The sequence below is a fragment of the Eriocheir sinensis genome, unplaced genomic scaffold (assembly GCF_024679095.1).
Source record: "Eriocheir sinensis breed Jianghai 21 unplaced genomic scaffold, ASM2467909v1 Scaffold253, whole genome shotgun sequence".
Lineage (NCBI taxonomy): Eukaryota > Metazoa > Arthropoda > Malacostraca > Decapoda > Varunidae > Eriocheir > Eriocheir sinensis.
This window is the reverse complement of record NW_026111558.1, coordinates 372872-385000: the sequence shown is the minus strand read 5'-3', so window position 1 is coordinate 385000 and position 12129 is coordinate 372872.

Sequence of the window (12129 nt, the reverse complement as noted above, 5' to 3'; positions counted from 1 at the left end):
CAGGAGAGACGCCAGCTAGACTTTACATCATTAAATACTGAAACATACAACGTTCCCCTCTCCATGCGGGAACTACAATCAGCTCTCTCCCAATGCAACGACACGTCGCCAGGCCCCAATAATATCCTATATGCCATGATCAGACACCTTAGTCCTACCACCACGACACTGCTGCTGCAAATATACAACAAAGTTTGGCAGATAGGCATCATACAATGCGGATGGTGCAAAGCCATTGTACTTCCCATCCGCATACCTGGGAAGGATGGTTCACAGCCCTTACACTACCGGCCCATCGCTCCAACATCCTGCCTCTGCAAACTCTTTGAAGAGATAGTAAACTTCCTCCTTATACACTATCTAGAGAGCAATGGGCACCTGTCTCTTTACCAGTTAGGGTTTCGGAGGATGAGATCTACAGTAGACGCCCCTGTACGTCTCGAGTTAGCTATATGCCGCTCCTTCGCACAATGACAACACATGGTGTGCATATTCTTTGACTTCGAGAAGGCCTACGACACTACATGGAGGTATGGGATTTTAAAGCAGCTTCATAACTTTGGTTTTCGGGGACGCATGCCAACGTTTATTGCGGGATTTCTTGGAGTACGGACCTTCCGCGTCAGAGTTGGTACCTCCTACTCACCACTCTATGAACAGCAGGAAGGAGTTCCCCAAGGAAGCGTCCTGAGTGTCACCCTCTTTTCCGTGGCCATAAATGGAGTTACAACATCGCTCCCAGAGGGGGTGTCGTGCTCCCTCTATGTCGATGACCTGGCAATCTGGTACTCAGCGTCTCGGATGTCCACCGCGGATCGAAGACTGCAACATGCCATCCACAGAATATCCAGATGGGCAGAGGATCATGGCTTCATCATGTGCGGCTCACGTCTCCCTATTGTGGAAGAACAGAAGTTCTTGGGACTCATCTTTGACAGGCGCCTCACATGGCTTCCACACTTAAAAGACTTAAAAACAAAGTGCATGAGATCCCTCGATCTCTTCCGTGTTATGTCACGCACTTCATGGGGCGCTGACCGCACAATACTCCTAGTCTAGGGGTGGGCAGGTACCGGTACCAGTACCGGTACTAACGGTACCAGCTAAACGGTACGGTACCGGTACCAGATTGCTCGGTACCGGTACCAGTTGCTCGGATTAATTTATTGGATTTATTGATAATTCTTCATGTCCGATTTTTTTTTTAGGTTGCTAATAAATATTGTTATTGTTATTAGACTATGATCGAGTACGTCCATAATAACTATACATGCTATTTTTTTATCGAAAAAATAAATATTCACTTCATTCAGAGAGAGAGAGAGAGAGATCACCACTTAGTAAGTGGATATCTCGGTGATATGGGTAGTGGGTACTCGATCATAGTCTAATAACAATAACAATATATATTAGCGTTTTCTAAAGACTCGTGGGACTCACTAACTTTTGACCCAAGACTTCGTTTTCTTTTTACTTGCCGCTGTTAAATTCGTATGACTCGTTAACTTTTAGAGAGAGAGAGAGAGAGAGAGAGAGAGAGAGAGAGAGAGAGAGAGAGAGAGAGAGAGATCATATTTATCCAATAAAGCATTAACGAAAAAAGTTTCTGGCTATAAAGTTTCTGGCTATAAAGAATTGCATGATGAATTATATAAGATGATTAAATATTGGAGGTGTAGCAGGCGAGAGAGAGAGAGAGAGAGAGAGAGAGAGAGAGAGAGAGAGAGAGAGAGAGAGAGAGAGAGAGAGAGAGAGAGAGAGAGATCACCACTTAGTGAGTGGATATCTCGGTGATATGGGTAGTGGGTACTCGATCATAGTCTAATAACAATAACAATATTTATTAGCAACCTAAAAAAGAAAAAGAATCGGACATGAAAAATTATCCAGTAACTCCAATAAATAAATAAAATAATGGAAACGGGAGCTGTGATGGAAACGGAAAGCAGGACAAAATGGTGGGAACTTGGGGAGACGGTCAGCGGGGCAGTGACTCAGCGTCTACACACAGGGCTCATACCACATGGAGGCGGGCGAGCACCGAGTGATCATTAAGCTTCCCGGAACCCAAGTGATCATGATGCTTCGCGGTACCAGTACCGATAGCAGTTATCGATACCAGTACCGGCGAGTGAAGCTTAATGATCACTCGCCGGTACTGGTATCGATAACTGCTATCGGTACTGGTACCGCGAAGCATCATGATCACTTGGGTTCCGGGAAGCTTAATTAATGATCACTCGGCACTGCGCATTGCCGTTAGGATCTTAGTGACGCTCGGTGCTCGCCCGCCTCCATGTGGTATGAGCCCTGTGTGTAGACGCTGAGTCACTGCCCCGCTGACCGTCTCCCCAAGTTCCCACCATTTTGTCCTGCTTTCCGTTTCCATCACAGCTCCCGTTTCCATTATTTTATTATTTGATTTATTTATTGGAGTTACTGGATAATTCTTCATGTCCGATTCTTTTTCTTTTTTAGGTTGCTAATAAATATTTTTATTGTTATTAGACTATGATCGAGTACATCCATAATAACTATACATGCTATTTTTTTTCTCGAAAAAATGAATATTCACTTCATTCAGAGAGAGAGAGAGAGAGAGAGAGAGAGAGAGAGAGAGAGAGAGAGAGAGAGATTTATATAGATTTACATAGAAAATTAAACCACACAGACCCCATGGTACAGACTAGGTGGTCTGTCCTTAAACCTAAGTGATTTTACATTAATCAGAAGGCTCCTAAACGTTGCATTTCTACTCTAGTTGATATTAAGTTGAAGGAAGAGAGAGTTTTCTTTACAGGAAATTTCTTTGGGAATTTCATCAGAAGTCATTAAAAAAAAAAAACTCCTTTGGGTACCGGTACCGGTACTAACGGTATTTGAGTTTTCGGTACCGGTACTACCGGTACTCAAATTAACGGTACTTGCCCATCCCTAACTCCTACGCCTTGTTAGGGATAATTTGTTGAAAAGCATGTAAAGTAACGAGGTGAGTACCTGTGAGAGGCTATAACTCCTCCCTTCCCTCGTTGGCTTCTTGCTTCACTATTTCGCGTATGTTTCAAATGTTCGTACAGCGCCCAGTAGTTGGTTTCATTTCAGTTGACTAAATAATCGGAGCCCCGAACCTCCTTTACCTACTGCCTTGCCTCAGCAGTTTAAGGCAGTCCCTTCAGGAAACACCGTAGCGAACACATCGCTGGTAACTTGCTTGTAAGCGAGCCTGTGGACTGAACTGACTCCGGGGCACGCTTAGTGCTTCGTGATTGTGTCCGACTGTATATCAGTCTGTGCCATTCATTGCTTCTCGGCTTGGCCGATCAGCGCTTAGGTTCCGTTTAGTAGCGCTTAGGTAACGTGAATGTAACGTCGAGCCGGTATTGGACACTGAGACTTGTGTTAAGTCTAAATACTAATTGCGAGTGTAGTGTTTGCTTCGCTTGCGTGTTTTGTGCTTTTGTGTTCGTTTTCACAGTGTCATGCGGGAGCACCGTGACTTATAACTTGGTGTGTGTGACTATTGGGCACTGGAGTGCATTTAGTGTTTGTTTGTGTTGTGTCTTTGTGGTGGTGTTAACTTCCGTTGCTGCATTGTAACTATTGTGTCGGGCTATAATTATTTCTACGTGTTTTGTTTTGCTAACACCGGTAGTCTGCTGCGGTGTAGGATATTTCTTGTTGTATTGTTGCAGACATATTAGCCCTGTTATCTTTTCTTAAGTTGTGGCATTGTTATTAACGTTGTAAGTGGAGTGGGAACCCCCTTGCCTTCGGTACCGTCTCTCGTACCGAGGCAGGCTCCTTTTGGTATTTTGCTTTTGTTCCTTGGCGTGATTTATATCTGAGTGACTTAGTTATTTATATTAAAGTAATTATTTATCTTAGCGTTTTCAATTATTCCGTTGCGTGACTATACCTCTCGGGTATAGTATTGGTGGTCTCGGATTGGGAGGTTTTGGCCGCCTAACAATCGACAACTCTCGAGAGTCCTCGCACCACCTCTTCGTGGTGTGATTGGAGAGTCAACGAATCACGAGACTAACCTGACGAGTGGTTAAAAACACGCTCGCCCTAACAGCCTTTACCAGGCACTCATTGGGTCGACACTGTCCTACGGCTGCGAAGTATACACGTCGGCAACAACCGCCCGCCTCCGCACACTTAATGCAGACCACCACGTGGCAGTCAGACTGTCAATTGGCGCTTTTAGATCATCCCCCATATCGTCTTTTAATCGACGCAGGAGTGCCACCTTTGGACTTGCATAAAGACGAATTCATAATTAAATACTGGTACAGAATACAACGCCAACCTAACAACCCTGCCTACACCGTTGCCATAGACAACAACTTTGATACAATATACAGATACAAGCCTCTCCTCCCGTGCCCGGAATGTCATTGGGGACCTCTCACTACCATACTTCCCTATAGCAGTTTACCAGGTAGCCCCCCATCACACCGTGGGAGTTCCCAAACACACATTTCTGCCGCTACTTCACCTTCAACAAAGGAAGCATCTCTACGGCAACAGTCTGCTCGCCAGATTTTCCTGTCGCACACAGCTAGTCACGCCACTTCTGTACTAGTATACACTGACGGTTCCAAATCCGATGCTGGCGTTTGATTTGGAGCTGTCTTCCCATACTTTTTCCGTTCTCGAACCTTACATGTCATAGCCTACATTTTTACCGCAGAACTATCTGCCATTCTTTTAGCTATTCGCACCATCTTCACTTTGCCTATCAATATTTTTAGTCTACTCTGACTCTCAGGCAGCCCTGTTGGCAATTAGGAACACCCACCCGATTGTGTTAGATATTTTTAGCTGGTTAGTTTTAGCAAAAAGGCGTGGGCATCAGGTGACCTTCTGTTGGGTACCTGCCCACGTCTCTGTGCGCGGTAATGAGGAGGCCGATGAGGTGGCGCGGGCCGCTGCTTCTCGCCCTCCCTCACAGTGCGCTCTTACTATTACGGACTTGTATCCCACCGTGCGCTCCGCACTCAGTGGTGTGTGGCAGCGCACCCAATAGTACCCACGACAAAGATGAGGGAAGTCACGACCAGGGCTGTGCGTCCCTATTCGTATTCCCACATTAGGAACCGTAAGAAGGAGACTGTCCTGGCCCGCCTTAGGGTGCGCCACACTCGATACACACATGGCTTCCTTATGTCCCGGGGAGTTCAGCCCTACTGTAATGACTGCCTGGTCCCCCTGACCGTTCGGCACTTGCTGGTCGAGTGCCCTAGTCTGGGGGACCTGCGAGAGCGATACCTCCCCCGGTGTCGGGGCGGAGATGGGAGCTTCTCTCTCTCTCTCTCTCTCTCTCTCTCTCTCTCTCTCTCTGGTGCTGGGGGAGAAGGCACTCTCCCTGGGACATGACGTGTATGGCTTCCCAAGACAATATGCCACAATATTCTAATCTGCTGTCCGCCGTGCTCAGGCCCCTGGGGAACCCGAACACGTTATGGTGGAGGCCCCCGACGCCCCATTGCAGGCGGGAAAGCACCATCCTCTTGGCTGTTTTGCCAGTGCAACTGAGGAGGGAGATAGGCCTCAGCTTAGTGGGCTCCCTCGGCTTGGGGATGGGCTGAATGTTATCCTCCTTCTTGGCGGGCGGCAGGCGGCCCGCCCGCCATGACGCGTTGAGCAGGGCGAGGAGCCTGGCGTCCCCAGCTGGCCCGGCGTGAGCCAGCATGGAGTGTGTCACGCCGTCTGCCCCCGCGGCCGTGTCCCGTCCTCTCTTAGCTCCAGCAAGCTCCTGTTGGGTGAAGGGCAGGTCTCCTTGACTGCCCTATCACGCTGCGGTCAGTGTTCCTGGAGGCAACGTGTGCGAGCTGGTAGCTGGTCGTAGGAGCCCCTCGTGGTAAAGGTGTCAGCCAGCCGCTCTGCCTCCTGGCGGGGTTGAGGTTGGGCTGCCGGGCGGGGCGGGGCAGCTCCCGAGGCAGTCCTAAGGTTGCGCCACAGCTGGCTGAGGGGTGGGGGGCGTGCTGGTTGAAGGAGGCGCACCACTCCAGCCACTTCTCTTTGGCTCGCAAGGGCACCTGCTACGCGCGGGCCACAACCTCTCGCAACAGCCCCAGGTTGGTGGCGGTGGGGCGCTTTTTGTACAATTCTCTAGGTACGTTGACGCGATGGTTGTGCTCCCGCACCTCCTCGTTGTAGTACCACCAACTGGGGCGCTGGCTGCGGATGGCGGGGCTCTTGGGGATGGCTGCGTCTGCTGCTCTCTCCATTGCAGCAGTCAGGTCCCTCTCCTGTTGGTGCAGGTCCAAGGGAGGCTGGTAGTTTGCCCACCACTCCTCGAGGGTGGCCCGAAACCTGACCCAGTCCGCTCCCCCGAAGTTCCACCTCGGTGGGGGAGGTGGGGGTGCTGGCGGGGTCACGATGAGGGTGGTGACGATCCCGTAGTGGTCGTTGGTGAGCGTTGGGTGCACCTGCCAGCGAGCACCGGGTGTCAGGTCGCACGAGACGAAGGTGAGGTCGAGGCGGCCCCCGAGGACATGTGTGGCCTCCCCGGTGTTAAGGAGGCGGACGTGCGGGCTGTCCTCCAGCAAGACAGCCAGGTGGCGGCCCGCGGCGTTGGTGGGGGAGGCAGACTGCAGGAGCGGGTGGTGCCAGTTAAAATCGCCGCCCACCAAGACACTTGAGTGCGCGGCGAGGCTGAACAGCTTCCCTGCCTCCAGCTAGTGTCGCTGGTTCCTGAAGATGTTGTATACAGTGAGGGAGAGCGCTCCCAGTTGGAGCTCCACTGCCAGGGTCTCCACGCCGTCCCCGCAGTGCACGGGGGCGGTAATCCTGCGGTGAGGGATGGCGCTCGCGCTCCTGACGAGGGTGACGCGGCCGCCCTCCCCAGTGGCAGGGAGCGAGTGGAGAGCATTGTCAGCCACTCGCCACGTGAAGTCGGCCGGCGTGAGGGTCTCCTGCAGCAGCACCAAGTCCAGCCCCTCCTGAAAGATGGCCTGCAGCACCTCGTGACGCTTGGGTCGCAGGCCCTGCAAGTTCACTGCAGCACCTTCAGACAGGGCGCCGCAGGGGGAGCAGGAGGAATGTACCGCTCACTGCGACCTTCCATCTTGCAGAGGCGCTTCAGCTGGATGGAGGGGTTGCTGGGCACTCTCCCTCAGTAGTGATGGTGGTGGAAGGGGGTGGCGGGCGCCCTCAATGGCGGCCGCGAGCACCCTCCATGGCGGCCGCGAGCACCTCGTCGCGCAGGAGAGCGTCGAGGTCACTGTCACTGGAGGGAGGATGCTGGCGGTCAAGTAGCCCCCTCACGACCTGCACCACGCGCACAAGGATGGAATTGAGGACCGTGCGCGTCTCCTAGCCGAGGCTGGTGTCGCTGTCGCCCCTCGCGGTGTTGTTGGTGGGCCTGTCTTGTGGTGGGGCTGTGCACTGCGCGGAGGGCTCCTCGGTGGGCGGGTCACCACTCGGCTGGGTGCGGTGTCCGCGTCGCCTGTCCCTCCTCCTCTGAGGTTGATGGGAGCGCGGGAACAAACCTGGGAGCACCTTGTTGCTGGCGGTGCCCACGTGGTTCCTGCTGCTGCTGCTGCTGCCCCTGTGGTGGCGGCAGCCTCCTGAGGCGCTCCGGGCACTGCGGGTTCCACGCGTGGTGCTTTTTCCCGCAGTTTGGGCATTTTGTGGTGGTGGTCTCCTGGGCCTTGTGCCGTTGGATGCACTCCTCCGTCGGGTGTACTTGGCTGCACACACCGCACCTGACGGAGTGCTGACACGTCGCTTTAATATGATTATAGCGCTGGCACGCTGGCACGCCACGTGGGGGTGGGCCTCTATCGCCTCGAGGGGAAGGCTGACGGGTTAGCGCTCTAATACCACCCTGTGCCTCCTCTCGCTTGGGTCGAGGAGGGTCACCCTGTCGCCCTCCTCAGCGAGGTGGCGCAGGAGTGCCACCGACTCGTCGTCCTTGGGGGTGAGGATGTACTCGCCGGCTAGCGTTGGCCTCACCTCTATCTTAAGGCTGGGGTGCTCGCCCTCGAGTGCAGTCACAGCCTGGTAAGCACTGGCTGCATCTCGCAGGTTTCCCAGCTTAACTTTTGGTCGGGCGCCGCGCCGATTAATGGACACCGTGATCCAGCGTTCCTCGTTCCCGTTGTCGTCCTCTCGCTGGCCTTCGCTCCTGACGCTCTCGTCGATGACGAGTCTAACACTCTCGTCATCATCACTAGGAGCCTCTTCGTCGAGAGAGAGAACATAAGAACATAAGAACATAGGGAAACTGCAAGAGGCCGAGTGGCCTACACAGGGTAGCTCCAGAATACCCCCCACTACTCACGATGGGTGAGGTGTAGTTTCAGGGGTTACAGGTAGAGGTTTGATCCTCGTTTACCTTCGGTACGGGCGTACGCTCCAGTACCCTGTCTCCTTATTGCACCCACACCTCACTGCCACCTGTCATCCTCGTCCATGTAGTTTTCCAGTCTACTCTTAAAACAAGCTATCGTCCCTGCACTAACAATATGATTACTGAGTCTATTCCATTCCCCCACCACCCTATTACTAAACCAATGCTTGCCTATACCTCTCCTAAATCTATACTTTTCCAATTTAAATCCATTACTACGTGTTCTATCCTACTGACTAATTCTCAGTACTTTACTTAAATCGCCTTTGTTGTAACCCTTGACCCATTTAAATACTTCTATCAGATCTCCCCGCACTCTTCGTCTTTCTAGTGAATGTAAGTTTAGATGTTTCAGCCTATTTTGATATGGGAGGTTCCTCAGCCCCTGAATCATCTTGGGCATCCTCCTCTGAACTGATTCTAGCAAGTTGATGTCCATTCTGTAGTGTGGGCACCAAAACTGGACAGCATAATCTAAGTGTGACCTAACTAACGCTAACCCAGCAAACATGGAATGAATGGGCCAATAATGAGCCAATGCTGGCATTCTGGCATTGCAAATGTTGGGCCAATGATGTACATTTTGGCTACCAGTACTGGCCCAATTTATTTCAGTTATCCGTTTGCACCCCGGGATGTATGGGCCCAATACCGGATCTATGTTGGGTCTGATGTCGGATCAATGATGGGCCATTAATGGCACACCTACATCATGCCTTCGAAAGGTGAAGCAATGGGACCCCACTTCCACCAAGGTGTCAGCTAGGGCCCCTATGGCTGTGTCAGGAGGAGGGCTTGGGGGGAGAGGTGTGGAAGAGAGGTGGTCTAGGAAGGAGTGCCAGTTGTCAGCCCTAAGGGACCATCTAGGGCGGCCTGGGACCGGGAGGGCGGGATTAGTGACGGGAAGGTAAGGATGACAGGAAGATGGTCGCTGCCGATATGTGGCCCGGTGGTGATGGTGGTGAGGTGCAAAGGACCACTACCAAGACACAGGTCAAGGGTGGAGGCCCTGGCTGTGGTGGGGTCAATTCGGATGGGAAGATCTGGGGGGGTGAGGAGAGAGAAGGAGGCACTGCCGGCGAGGAAATCCACTAGGGAGTGTCCGGAACGGTTCTGCAGAGCCGTGAAGAGGGACGGCTCCCAATGAGTGTGGTGGGCATTAAAGTCACCCATGATAATTGCAGGGGAGGAGAGCTGATTGAAGAGGTGGCGGTATTCTAGTGTTGAGATGTCCTGACACGGGTTGTAGAGGATAAGGACGTCAAGGGGACCCGAGCTGAAGGTGACCCGAACTCCCAGGAACTCTAAGTGGCCTCCCGGGTAAGGGATGAGGGACAGCTGACAGGAGGGAAGGGGCCGCCGGACCAGCAGCAGGAGGCTTCCGCCCACCGCTCCAGCTCGGCGGTCCTGCCAATAGGGAAAGTAGCCAGGGAATGACGGGGAGTAGGGTTCAGTGAGCCAGGTCTCACAGACACCAATGAGGAGAGGGGAGATGGAGGAAAGGTAAGTTTTGAATTGTGGGAGCTTGTAGTAGAGGGACCTAGCATTCCAGAAAAGAAAGGGAGATGTTGGTGGAGGATTCATGGTGAAAGGGAACCAAAGAAGGAGATGAGGGAAGGAAGGGTTTTTGAGAAGCAATCTGAGAGGGAGTGGCCGGCAGAAAGGAGAGAGCAGAAGATCAGGATGACCGGGGCGAGGTTACAGATGATGGAGGTGAGTGAAAGGGGCGCGGTGTGCTGGGCAGCAGTGTCGGCTGAGTGAGAGGGTGGGGAGAAGGCGGTGAGTGGGGCAGTTGTTAGGTGGGAGATGGGCTGGAATGGAGGTTGGGCGTGGTGTGCCGGTAAGAGGAGTGGTGATGGGCTGTCAGGGAGGACCCGGGGAGGGTCGAGGGGGTGGAGGGGTAGGGGGTTGAGGGGTATGGGGTGGGGGGTAAGGGTGTGCCCTTCAAGGGGAGCGGGACCGGGGGGGCTATCAGCAGGGGGATCGGGAGCAGGGGCGTGGACGGCGTTGGGGAGGAGGGTGAGGACATTGCTGGCCGGGCGACGGCGGGGAGAAATCTGTGGCTGCGGGGGGGTGGACCTAGAGTTGAGTGGGCGGGGAGAGGGTGGGGAGTGTGTGACCCTCTGTGTGTGGTGGTGGGCAGGGTGAGGTGTTTGCAGGGGGAAGCGCGGGAGGGGATCAGTGTTGCGGGGGGGCGGGGCGTTGTGGAGTGGGCGCGAGGGTGAGGAGACGTGGAGTGGGACGGACAATGGCACCAGGATGGTAGGTGGAAGGGGTTGGCTCCAACACTCCGGAGGCAGTTAGCAGTAGGGCAGAGGGGGGGCGCTGGGGTGGTGGTCCCGGGCGAAAGGATCCAGGTTTGATCTCCCGCATCCGCTGCCGGGACTCAAGCACCGTCAGGTCTCCTTTATTAAGGCTGCTTTGTATGTCTTCTGCCGCTGCATGAGCTGGGCAGAGTTTGGAGGTGGACGTGTGTGCGCCCTGGCAGTAGAGGCAGCGAGGGTCCTTTGTGCAGTCCTTTGCAGCGTGGAAACCGCTGCAGGTGCGGCATTTGACCTGGCCCCTGCAGGTCCCTGTCCCATGCCCGTACGCCAGGCAGTGGTAACATTGGAGGACTGGAATGGTATGGGGCCGCACTTTATAGGCCGTACTGTCGATGGCCACATGTGTTGGAAGAGGGCCTTGGAATTTAATGCGGATTGCCAGGCCCCGGGCTCTGGCACCGTCAATGAACTTGCCAGGAAGTCTGCAAATGGCACTGGGGAGGGATCGGGAGCCCCCCAGAACAGTCAGTTTTGCTAGGATGGCACTGTCAGGCAGGGCAGTGTCGACCGGGTAGATCCGGCCGTATGTGTGTTTGTGGGCTGGGTCAGAGTCAATCACCCGGCAGTGGACGGGCCAGACCCCCAGGGAGGTCACAGACTCTGGGGTCTGGGTTAAGTTGTCAAGGTTCGCAACCTCGAAGCGTAACCCGTACCCCCCGTGTGTGATCTGCAGGATCCCCTCGATCACTTTTTTCTGGAAGATGGAGCCGTGCAGAGCATTGGCCACCTTGGACGGGTGGATGAAGCAGCGGGTGTGTTTGTAGGAGGAGAGGCATACCACTAATGGTGCCTTGCCGGTGGGGTCACGCTTGTTGGGGAAGGGGAGGGTAGGAGTGTGGCCAGGGTCACCTAGGGGTTCCCCGGGGGGTGGCGGAGTGAGAAGGTCCTCGGGGCCCAGTGGGGAGGGCTGGGTGGCGGGTGGGGTGGTGAGCGTGAGAATGGGGTCAGGAGAGGGAGGAGAACCATGATGGTGTTTGGGTTCGCTGGAGGGTACATCACCAAGTGGAGAGCGAGGCCGTTTGAAGGAGGAAGTGGTGGAGTCCATCTGTTCCGCGGCGGGCGGAGGTGGTGGCCTGGTGACGTCGTGGAAGGCCTCAAGCAGGGGAGGTTGGTGGGCGGAGGCGGCCTCGCGGCCTCCTCCCGGATCTGACGACATCCAGGGGTAGTCAGGGATGTCGCGCAGAGCTAGGGGATGTTTGGGAAAGCACTGTGGGCCGGGGCCCGAGGTGAGAGTGGTAAAGCGGCAGACTGGGAACAAGGGACCGTGTTCCAAGATGGCTGCCCGTTATCTCCATCCTCAAGCTCACCTGCCTTCTCCTCACTTTTCCAATCCTGGCGCCACTCCCTCGGGCCTCCACGTGAACAATAACAACATTTGGTTCCAATAATGCAACACAATAATTTTTATTTTCTATCATGTTTTTACGGGCATCTATTAATCTT